The sequence below is a fragment of the Ursus maritimus genome, unplaced genomic scaffold (genome assembly GCF_017311325.1).
Source record: "Ursus maritimus isolate PB19 unplaced genomic scaffold, ASM1731132v1 scaffold_4, whole genome shotgun sequence".
NCBI lineage: Eukaryota > Metazoa > Chordata > Mammalia > Carnivora > Ursidae > Ursus > Ursus maritimus.
In genome coordinates, this window is record NW_024426552.1 from 36,466,292 (window position 1) to 36,478,543 (window position 12,252).

Consider the following 12,252-nt stretch of genomic DNA (forward strand, 5'->3'; position numbering starts at 1 on the left):
AGTGATACATGTGTGTGTGTGTGTGTGTGTGTGTGTGTGTATATATATATATATATATATATATATATATATATATATCTCCTGTTTTCATGCACACACATTTAACATTCAGAAAGAATTCTGTATTTTATACCTCTCTCCTGGTATCTTATTTTGTGCTTTTTATAGAGTGTTTTAAAAACAATTTTTACTGGTGGGGATGAAGAAGAAGAAATGGACAAATCAGGTGTCAGCAAAAGATTTCATAGTAAGTTTTGGGGAAAGCCATCCATACTGCAGATGTTGTTCCTTAATCACAAGGGGTATAACTTTGTGACCAAAATGTTATCTGAGCTTTATCATTAGAATTTTAGATGTAAAGGACTTAAACAACAAGTAAATTAATTTCTTCGTGTGTATATGTGTGTGTGTGTGTGTTGGTGTTGGATCTGGGGTGGGGTGAAGGGGAAATTGGAAGGGAGAAAAAATTATTTGCATGGCTCGAATGTGAAAAAAAAGAATTCCCTGCATGTTTTAACTACTATCACGGTTTCAGCGTTTATGGGCTCATTAGTGAGACTGTCCTTTTTTAAAAAGATGCCGTATCATTGGGCTTTTGGCACTTATTTGCACTGAAATAGCCAACACTCTCCTGGCCAATCATGGCTATTGACACAAAGCAGATGCCTCACTTTGACATCTTCCTGATTCCCACTGATAGAGATCTGGCGCATTAGGTCTCCATGACCGAGTATTGAAACCAGCCCGTCAATTCCATGGAGCCGCTGTCCTTTATAATAAAACAGGCTTACATTCCCCTTAAAGTCAATTAGTTTTACACCATAGAAATCTAGACTCTGAATGTGTAATGATCATCTTGTTTACTTCCCTTCCAAATCCAAATAGAAAGCTAGAATTCTATTTGGCATAAAATTCCTACCTCCTGCTATCTATGTTATTCACAAAACTTTTGATAATAAGATCTCCCTGGGAACCCATGTCTATTATTTTACAATATCATCCTGTTTTGAGATTAAAAGTTTGAATGCTCTTCTTTTTCTTTAGCCTGTCATAAATTATACAGATGTTTATTAAAAACATAATTTTGATTGTTGCAGCGTAGGGCAGAATAGTGAGATATAGAAGTCAACTTAATATCGTCCAAAATGACTTCTCAATCACACAGGACTTTCCATCCTGATGTCACACTAACCACTGGAAACAACTTCTTTTTATCAAGTTGATATTTGGTTTCTTCCCGTAGAATTCAGTTACATCTATTACAGTCTATTCATAAAGAACATATGTTATTTCTCTTCCACTGGACAATCCTCCCACTACATGGAAACTGCTTTTTCTTTATAAGCATCTTATCTCTCGAAGTTAGGCATTCCCAGTTGCTCTAACATTTCCTTGTCATCCTGTTCATCATTTGAACAACACCCTCCCGCACCTTTTTTTTTTTTTTATCACCTTAAAAATGTGGTATCCTAGATGAGGTGTTGTCTATACAATGAACAGTGGCATGGGACTATCACTGCCTAGGCCCGCATAGGACACTTATGACAATGTAGCCTAAAACTGAATGAACTTTTTTAGTTTTGTGACAATTTTCATAGATATTGAATTTATTACTGATTAAAATACCTATGCCTTCCTTCTATAGAATATATTTATATAGTCATAGGTATTTGGTTTTGTTTTTAACCGAAGGAATGATTCTTACAGATTTTGGGATTGTCATCTGATTAGATTCAACAAAATACTTGATAAGCCAGGAATACAAATATATTTTTAGCTTCATTTCATTATATGTTACAACATTACATCATTCATAATATTTATCTAGGTATACCCTCTACAATTTCGTTTAAGTGTCCAGATGCAATGAGAACTAATTAGTATAAAGACATAAAAGTACTAGGGTAGAGAAGCTATTTTACATGAACATGATTGGGAGAACAGCCTCAAATTATAAAATAAAATAGTTATTGAGAATTTATTATTTTATTATATTGAGATAAACTAAGAGTGGAATAAAAACGAATTAAAAGAAACCCTGTGAATCCCTAGTCTTAAGGGACTTATATGTTTAATATAGATTATAGGAAAATGTTTACATAAAGTAAGAAAGTATTTTTTAACATACATAGGGCAACTTCAAAAGGGCAAAATATATAATTGAATGGTGAAGGATGAGAACTAAGGAGATAGTCTGAATGTGGATATGAGTAGCTTCATAAAGCATTGTTGAAGAGTTTATGTTTGCATATCTTGGAAGAATTGCTCAAGGACAAGACTTCCAAAAATGTGGTATGGTGAAATGCTGACCTTTCTGGTGCTAGGAATAGACAAGGAGAATATGATTAATCATATTTCTGATGGTTATGGAGGGAATCCATGAATTTTATGACAGCTCTGCCACTTGACCGCTAGATTCTTTCTACCTTTGAAATCCTATGACTCAGAAAGTAAAAAATAAAAACAAAAAAAAAAATCATTACTTTCTATATCTACAACTGTGGTTGGAGATGCCTTAAGAAATCAGAAATATAAAGTCTTACTTCACAGGAATTTACCTAAAATGAAAGAACAGTGCAATATTATGTTAAAAAATGACTTGCTATACCACATGGAACTGACCAGTGAGAAGTCAGGTTTCTGATTTGTGTCAGATTAGCTTTCTTTGAAAGGTAGAAATTGAGTTGTGCTTTGAATCCAGAGAATAGGAGTGAGATTGATGTTCCAGGGAGGACTTTCAGTGGTCAGTGAGCCATGGAAACATAAAGCAATAGGAGAATGAAGGAGATTGAGAAGGTCATCTTCACTGGCATCTCACTTGAGTTCAGGACCTTATTCACTCTGTCTAAGATGCTTGGATATCTCAGAAGTTGTGAGGGTCCTGGGTTATTTCTGGATTAGTGGCTTTTAACCAGTGCTGGGTCAACAAGTACTAGTCCTGATTTCATGCTGATTGTTAAGTGGTCTTCATACATTTAGTCTTTCATTGATATCAATCTTTGGGGTCCTTACTCTTTTATCATCCTACACACCATGTCAGCTCAATCTTTTAAAAATATTGCTCTGTTCAAAAATCCATGATGATGGTTAGTGGTCCATCTCTGTTCCATCTAGCCTGAGAGTAAACTTTATCCATGATAGCATTGCTAATAAGATTGCACTAAAGATTTGACATGTACTAGGAACTGAGCCAAATATCTTCATTACATTATCTCATTTAATCTTCATAAAAATCCTTTGAAATTGGCAACTTAACTTTAAAGATTTATTTATTTATTTGAGAGAGAGAGAGCAGGCAGTGGGGGAGGGACAGAGGGAGAGAATCTTCAAGCCAACTCCCTGCTGAGCCCCAGGGAGCCCAATGTGGGGCTTGATCTCACAACCCATGAGATCACAACCTGAGAGGAAACCAAGAATTGGCTGTTCAACAGCCTGAACCACCCTGGCGCCCCTGGAAACTTAACTTTCATGCACGCAGTTTAACATTTCATTGTATGATGCTGTATCAGTTTACTCATTCAATTACCCATTCAAAAAATAGTTATAAATGTATATGATGTGTTGGACACTAGTATAGGCTGATAGATCTCAACTGGGGATAATTTTGCCTCCTAGGAGACATTTGGCAATGTCTGGAGTAATTTTTGTCCCACATGAGGGGAATGGCTACTAGCATTTGTGGTGTAGAGTCAGTGATGTTACTAAGCCTGCCATGCATCAAGTGTGGCCCCACAACAAAGGATCATCTGGCATCATGTGTTAGTAGTGCTGAGGATGAGAAGCTCTGATGTAAGATTAAGAGATACAATGCCTATCAAGTCAGCCCTATCACTGCCATTGTAGAGCTATGCCATTAGTTTGGGAGGCAGATATAAAATCAATACCACTAAATTAAATACATAGGTATTAAATGTGATAAATCACTGGAAGATAATATATGGGGCACTAAAAAAGAATAAAACTGGAGAGGTTAGTTTAGATTCCATTGGAGAAAAGTGTAAGGGAAACACCTTTGCGAAAACAATATTTAAACCAATATCTAATGGAAAAATAAGAATTCACAGGGCTAAACATGTGCAGAAGATATGAAGAGGGAAGGAGTATTACACATTTGAAGAGTAGGAGAAAAGCCAGTGGGAATGGACCAGAGTGAACTGGGTGAGTGATGAGGTTGGTCTCTTATTGTCTTATGTATATAAGTCTTTTCTCTCTAATAAGATTGCAGACTCCCATGAGAAGAACATGACAAATACAGTATTTATTTTCTATCCCATGGAGCACTTTGAACAATATTGGGACATAATAGGTACACAATAACTTCTTGCTAACTTGACTTATGCATTTTTCCTAGGAATCCAATTTCTAGATTGTATTATGCTTGTTTCCACTTTGGGGGAATGGTAGTGTCTTTGACAATCTTTCCGATTAATTCGGGGATTGCTTCCAATCGCAGACCCAGCCTGAGCTCTGCCATTTGTCAGGCAGTCACCGTGTCTCCAGGCCGCCTGGGGCTGTGCTGAGCTTTTTATATAACCACTATTAGTAAATCACTTGTTGTCAGCTGGCGTTCTTTTGGAATTAAAATAAAAACCATAGATTTTGTTGTTCTTCCTGAGGAATTCTTGCTAAGTATCATTTTCCTCTCTATTGAGTATTTATAAATTGTTTAAGTAGTAGGACAAATAGTGACTTTGCTATATGAAGAATTTAGATGATTTATAAGACACTGAATTATCACAATCCATTTAATACCAAGAGTAAGCTACCATAAATTCTCATAAAACAGTTTAAAATATAGTAAAGAAAAGAAAAACCTTTTGGAATGTGAGATTTTCTTTGGAAAACACTTCAATTATTATTAACATAAGAGTGAATTTTTAAGAAGCCCTTTTAGACACAGGGAAATGTCCCATAGATAATACTTTTGATTAATTTTGAATACTACATGAATTTTTATTATATTTTATAAAATAAAGAGAGTATCAATTTAGATCAGGGAAATTACAAAATTCTTCATTCTTGTAAGAAATGATGAATACATACTTTTTTATCATTGTAAATAAAAATTAAGAGAATCATTTTGAGCTGATTTATAATTTTGATTAAGCCTCTTATAGAGAAAAGATAGAGGACTGATCTTTACAATTTCACAAAAGAAATAACCTGTTTCTACTGTAATAGATAAGCAAAACACCCTCTATCAGCAGCCAAATATCCTATGTATAATTGTTCTCCAGCAACTTAAGAATCCTGAATTTAACATTTTGTTAGATTACATCCTACAATGTTTCTTAGTGTATTTAGCGTGTAGTCAGTGCTCTATGTGCTCCATAAATGTTTATCAGATGACAGGATTAATAAACACCATTAAAGACCTAATTGTGTCATACACCCTGCGAATAAATTGACAAATTGTGGGTGTTGTATATAGTGTGTATATGTATGTGTGTGTGTGTGTGTGTGTGTGTGTGTGTAAGTATATGCGTGTGTGTATATAGTCACATTTTTCTTATCATTTTAGTGGAACTTTGCTTTAGGCAATATTCAAGCTTAGAGAAATTCAAAAATATCTCTCTAATTAGCACTTTGCTCTTTCTTCATTCTCTTGATTCAAGAATTGCTTGCTTTCTGCAGTTAGCCTGATATTCTTACAAAGCTGCAAAAATGGTGCAATCAAACTTATCCAAAGGTCAGTTCAAGCTCATGTTCCTTTGGCCTCTTGCCACCCAGGGGATAAGGTTCCTAATAGAGGACTGTGTAATCACTTCAGAGAATACTGGTATTTGAAGGAATGAAAAAGAACAAAATATATAAAAAATTCATGGTCCTTTATTGGCATGCATACTGTTTCGTGATTTTCATCAGACAGTAAATGAGAAGAACCTGAAGTCTTGTTTGTGTTAACAGAGCTCTTTTAGATGCTGGACAGCCCCTGTAAATAAATGCTCAGCATGTCATGAAAAATTCTACCACTGCATACAAGAATAGGCTTTGTCACATTGGGACCTATATTTAGGCAGTGATTTTCATGACTGGCCACTATTAATAAAAAAAAAATACAGTAATAACAAAATGCATGGAAGAGAAAATGCATCATGAGATGACATTACCATATAGGGTCCAGAGGCAGGTGTGAGATTTATAGTTCATTAAGCATGCTGATTACATTCAGCATTAAATTAATATAGAGAGATAAGAAGAAGACTATCAGTTTTTGCAAGTATATTTTGGAAAGCACTTGCTACCAAATCTTTAAGCTAAGTGCTGCAGGTGAAGTTGAAGAATTTCCCATCTATAACAAAATTTAATGAACATATTGAATTGCAGTGCAGAGTTAGTGGCATACCTTAAATATGCAGCTTTTTCTAAATGATAATCATCTTTAAGTCATATATATGTGAATGAGAGGCAGTGTGTGATTTATGATAATTAGAGTGGCTTAGCATGTGAGAGCTGAAAGTGACCTTAGAAATCATCTCAAACTGTCTGCTTCATTTTGTAAAGGATGAAACTGACACCAGTGGAGTCAAATGATTTCTCAAATTTTCATGATATATTTCTGAAAGTTTCTTTCCACTATTTTTCCCCTTCTACCAACCCCTTTAGCTTATCATCACAGAGGAAAATTTCAAATATCATACTTTTACTTGTAGAATTCCAAGTTAAATTTGGTTCATTGCTCCTTACTAATTATTTCGTAATTTCCAGGTTAAAATCATTGCAAAAATGTAACAACAGATTTATGCAAATACCTGTTTTATTTCATGTAGCTAGCTTGTTTTTAAAGTAGAGAAAAATGTACTAAAGGGCTTAACATGCATCTTGCCATGTGTAAGAGACAGGCATTTTTATTTAGCTGTTGATCTGTTGCTTTTAGCCATGAAGCAAAGAATGCGCTTTGGTTTGCCTTTCTCGCAGCTTCATTCCTCATGTGTCTCAAAGTGACACAAATAGACAGGCTGACAACAGATTTATTACCTAAAGCTCAGCTGAAAAATTAAATAATACAGCTAAAAGTCATAGTGTGCCTGAGCACCTGCTTGCCATTACAGGAGTAAGTGAGCACTAAAGCACCCAGAATAATAAAGTGGCAAAATATTTGGTATAAAGAGATTGGAAATAAATCACTAATATGATCAGACTCGACTGGTTGACCAAAACAGGAAAATAGTTCTTTAAAAATCTGCTCATCTTTAAATTTTTGCCTTTCTAAATAGAAGGAGGGAAATCTAGTCCTCTTCAGTAAGCTATTAGTTTATCGCCCCACATTTTTACATTGGGATAGAATTCTTTCATAGAAATTGTTCATACTTCCTCAAATTATCTGTTGAGCATTATAGGAAGCTGGTTTCAGCAGAGTGATCTGTGAAAGTGGTCATCAAACTGAAGTTAGAGCCAGACTAATGTTTGATTTATATATTTTCAGGCAACATTCCATATATTGAATACATAATTTAAGGTAGTGGAAAGTAACTTATACAGTAAAAATTGCAACAACACTCAATTTTTCTTATTTCCCATTTAATGTCTTATAATAATTTCTGAAATAAGATTGACTCCAAAGCTTCCTTTTTAAGCAAGAGCCAGATTATCATTCTATACTTAATACAAAAGGCTCCTGAATTCTACTTTATTAAAGGTATTTTTGTGTATCTTTTTTATATTATTTCAAGAGTACCATTTAATGACCCTTGTGCTCTTTATTTTTTAATTTCCACCATCATGGTAGAATTATAAGAAATAAGAGTATCTTCAAGTCTAGGAGATTTTGGTGGGTGTGAGTAACATGCCCCCAGGTAAAACTAATCTCATGTCTTATTGAATATGTGCCAAACACTTTCTTTTCTTTATGATTAAGTAAAGAAGTTATTTCGAAAGAGCTGGGGGGTTTATTGTCCCAGTCTCCTTGGGCAGTGTGGATAAAATAATATGAACAGAATAAAAATATTCTTCCTGTGAGTGCCGCTTCGATAATAAGTATATATGATCACAGAAGTGTATTTTAAAAGAAACAACATCCTAAATCATTTAAATTTTGTATTGTTTTTTCAGGGGAAAATAAAAAGGTTGAGGAATGGCAGGGGGGCAAAGTATTTTTGACAGTTCACTATTCCATCTAAAAGCCTCAAAGTTCTCTAATGTGTTTATTCAGAATTATTCTAACATGATATTGTTCTGTATGGTTGTCTGATTTGCTTATATGATGCTCTTCCTGTCGTGGGTTGTAAGCAGAATGAATGCAATAGAGCTGTGTGTCTTTTTTGATGAATAGAACCTTTAGTGGAAATCTAATAACTTCAAACATAAAATATTGATCTTGCTCTACTTATTCTCATGAATTCTTTTAATATTATAACACCTTATAGTTTCATAATTACATGAAAAGCAAAATATAACATTAAAGTTTGCTCTCCAAATTATGATTGATTTATCCTTTGTGATGCTCAAGGTCAAATTCCTTTTACTGAATAATTATAGTAATATTTAACATGACAAAATACTCAGATTGCCTAGGATAATAATGAACCAACCTGGTGCCAGTGGGGAAACTCTCTCTGTGTACTTTCAACAGTGTCCTTGATTCCCTCAGGTACATAGGAAATAGGGGAATGTTAGTAGAATCCGGATATCCTTATTTATTGTCTTTTATTTTTCTCTTATAAGATGTTACTCTTAGAGAATAAATCCTTTAAATAAGCACTCACTAGAGCTATTCGATATGTGATATCAGTAGGTCTTGGTCTACATGCCTCTATATGTGTTTGTGTGTCTGTGTGCTGTAGCGGAGAGCTACCCTCCTCAGCAACCCCTAGAAATAATTTCTCCCTAATATAACTGGAGCATTATGATACAGTGGGTTCACTCATTGGCAGGCCAGCCCTAACATTTGCAAGGTGGGAAGCAAGAGAACAAATGGAAGCCCACATACCATAGGACTTAATATTTAAAGGTTGAAAATCATGCTAATAAACTAAGTTAAAACATGTTCATATCTCCTACCTTGACAAATGCATCTTCCTAATCGACTGGAAGAATTTGTTTGAATGTAGGATTCTTGGATTCCTTGGAATTTCCTTACATAACATGGTGATGCAGCTAGAGCAGACCCCTGGTCCTTATCTCCTCACCTTTCCTCCCAGATGTGTGTTAAGGGGAGTCTTTGCTTACAAGTGTGCATCTCCCGGATCATATGTAAACTCTGCATCTATACTTCTGAAGACAAATGCCTATTCGGCATTTGGGCAAATAGGCAGTTGGCAGTGGGCAAACCCGAGAGACCCAGTTGTGTTCTGAAATGTTTCGAACAGCTAGTTCTACGGTCTTGTGTACTTGGAACCTAGTCTGGAGTCTTGGTCTTCAAAATGTTCCCCAACAAGCAGCATCAGTAAAATCTGGGATCTTGTTAGAAATACAGAAACTCCAGCTGCACCTCAGAATTAATCAGAATCTGCATTTTATAGGATCTCCGTGATTCCAGTGTGCATTAGTGTTTTGAGACCTGTTGGTCTAAAAGATTGCAGTGTTCGTCACAGACGACAGCTGGGCACATCCCCTTACCTCTCAGATTTTTCTCCCTGTGAGAACACTAACTTCCAAATCTAGGCTGTTAAGACACAAAAAGATATGTCTTATTCACCAGTGTAGCCACTGGCTGGGGTTTGTTTGTTTGGATAAAATCACAGACTGAAGACGTATATTCTAATAGAATAACTTAAATACACTGTGCAATTCAAAAATCCAAGCTCTTACTGATAGGAAATAATGATTGTAATAGGAAGCCTCAATTTACACAATCAAATGATTTTGTTTGGTTGTAGAGTTTTAAATATAAATATCTTGTTATTTGTTTTCTGCTTAAAGGCATAAGCTAAAGTTCTGTTCTATACATGTAAATACATACATTTTGCCACATGAAGTATACAAGCAGCTGTTGATGATGGTCTGAATTCCAGCTGCATAAATTCACAGAGTACAACACAGTTTCTTATGTTTAGCATCTAATATATTTCTAACATTGAGTACTACAGTTAAAGTTTTGTCATTAGTGCTCTTATTGTGGCTTTAGTTTTACCTCAGGTCTTCCTTCACTTTCTGCTGACATTAGTCATGTATATATTGAAAAAAAAATCAATATGATGTCCACATTTGTCATCTCACTTGCCTTGGGTGTACTTTTAAAATGACAGCATTGGCTGGTATCCTTAAATGTTAATGAATTTTTAAATTAAATATTTAGAAATATATTTTCAAAATATATCTTTAAGATTTATGCAATGACTGACACTTGTTTTTTGGCTGACACTATTTCTGATGATGAATATTGATTTTTATACCAAGAAGAATGAATACTAGAGGACTAGCAATATTTGGCCTTAAAATTGTTTATTGACTATAGTAATTAGTTATGTAAAGTATTTAGTATCTATAAATCACTTCTGTCCATCTTATATAATCAAGTATGATACCAACGTGTTAGTTTAGAAAATTTCAATTTGCTGTCAAATATCCATAAATGTAATAATTATTTCAAACAACCCTTAGCTGAATTAAATAGTATTACATGTCATAAAAATTTTTAAATGATGATTATATTTACGAGGTCAACAAAATGTTAACCTCATTAATTAGGATTACTTACCTATAGACTAGAATATTCAAAATGATTTATAGTTAGAAAACTCAATGCGGTTATAATAAGTCAAATATAATTAATCCATCCAATGCTTATTTTAATGTTATTATTCATTATTATTAATAATCTTCTTTAACTTTGTATGTTCGGAGACAGAGAAAAAGAAATGAAAGTTCATGGAATTAAAAAATGGTCAAACAGAATTAATTAAAAATGTGTAAAGGGAGAGATAGGTTCATTTTAGTAGCCTGACTACTTGGATTGTGTTTTAAATTTTATATAAAATGTTAAAAACTTGAGGAGTTCCTGACTGGCTCAGTCAGTAGAGCATGTGACTCTTGATCTCTGGGTTGTAAGTTGGAGCCATAGTTACAGTGTAGAGATTACTTAAAAATAAAAAAAACTTCTAAAAAATGTGTAAAGGGAAAAATATGCTAGAACGGATTGCTGCTTCATCTAAGAATAGGAAAATTACTAGAAATAGTATAATTGATATAATTCAAGAAGAGATAAAGGATATCTAGAATTTTTATGTTCTTAGAAGGAAATAAACATACAATTTTGTGACTGATTAACAAGCAATATTTGATGTGCTTTATTTTCTTCTCCTTATTGGAAGAGGAAGATATTTCAAAGCAAGAGATCAGTGTGTCAATGTGAGAATATGAGATTGAAATGTGTGGATGAGTTAGATATGTATAGCTCTATGATTTCACCTTCGACTGTCTCGTTGGTCAGCTTGATTTTACAAAAAGCTAATAGTTATGAAACACAGGAACTCATTCAAAACTCAATAATAAAACAAACAACACATTAAAATATGTAAAAGATTTGGACAGGCACCTCACTAAAGAAGATGGCAAAGAGGCAAGTGAATGGAGGTTTCACATCATTTCTCATTAGGGAAATTCAAATTAAAACCACAATGAAATACCATGAAATACCTATGATAGTATATTAAATGAAAGAGGCTGAGCACGCCAAGTGTTGGTGAAGATGTTGGGAAACTGGACTTCTCCTAAACTACTGCTGGGAATGAAAAATGCTGTAATCACTTTGGTGAACCAAAGTGGAAGGTTTTAAAAATTAAACACACTTCTTTCATATGACCCAGGCTTTCCATTCCTAGGCAAATACCCAAGAGAAACAAAAACACATGTTTATGACAAGACTTGAATGTAAATATTCATAGCACTTTACTTTTAATAGCCCCAAACTGGAAACAACATAAATATCCATCAATAGGTGAATGGATAAACAAATTGTGATATACCCATACATTGAAATACTACTCAATAATGCAAAGGAGGAAATTGTCAATACGTGCAACAACATGGATGAACCTCAAAGTTACAAAGCTGAGTGAAAGAAATAATCCTAACAAAAAAAGTGCACATATTATATGATTTTATTAATAAAATTCTAGAAAAATGCAAACTCAATTATAATGACACATCACATGTGCCTGGGGATGGAGGTAGGGGTAGAGAAAAACATGAGGAGGATGGTATCAAACTGTACACTTTATGTGCTGTTTATTGTATGTGATTTTTAAAAAGATTTTATTTATTAGAGAAAGAGAGAACACAAGTTGAGGGAGGGACAGAGGGACAAGCAGA

The 12,252-nt window shown here is 34.1% G+C and overlaps 1 protein-coding gene across 2 annotated transcripts in view; it reads left to right on the plus strand.

The window, feature by feature from the left end:
* CADM2 (cell adhesion molecule 2) overlaps positions 1-12,252 on the plus strand; it is a 1,024,870-nt gene that overhangs the window by 680,300 nt on the left and 332,318 nt on the right. The gene's annotated exons all lie outside the window — the stretch shown is intronic.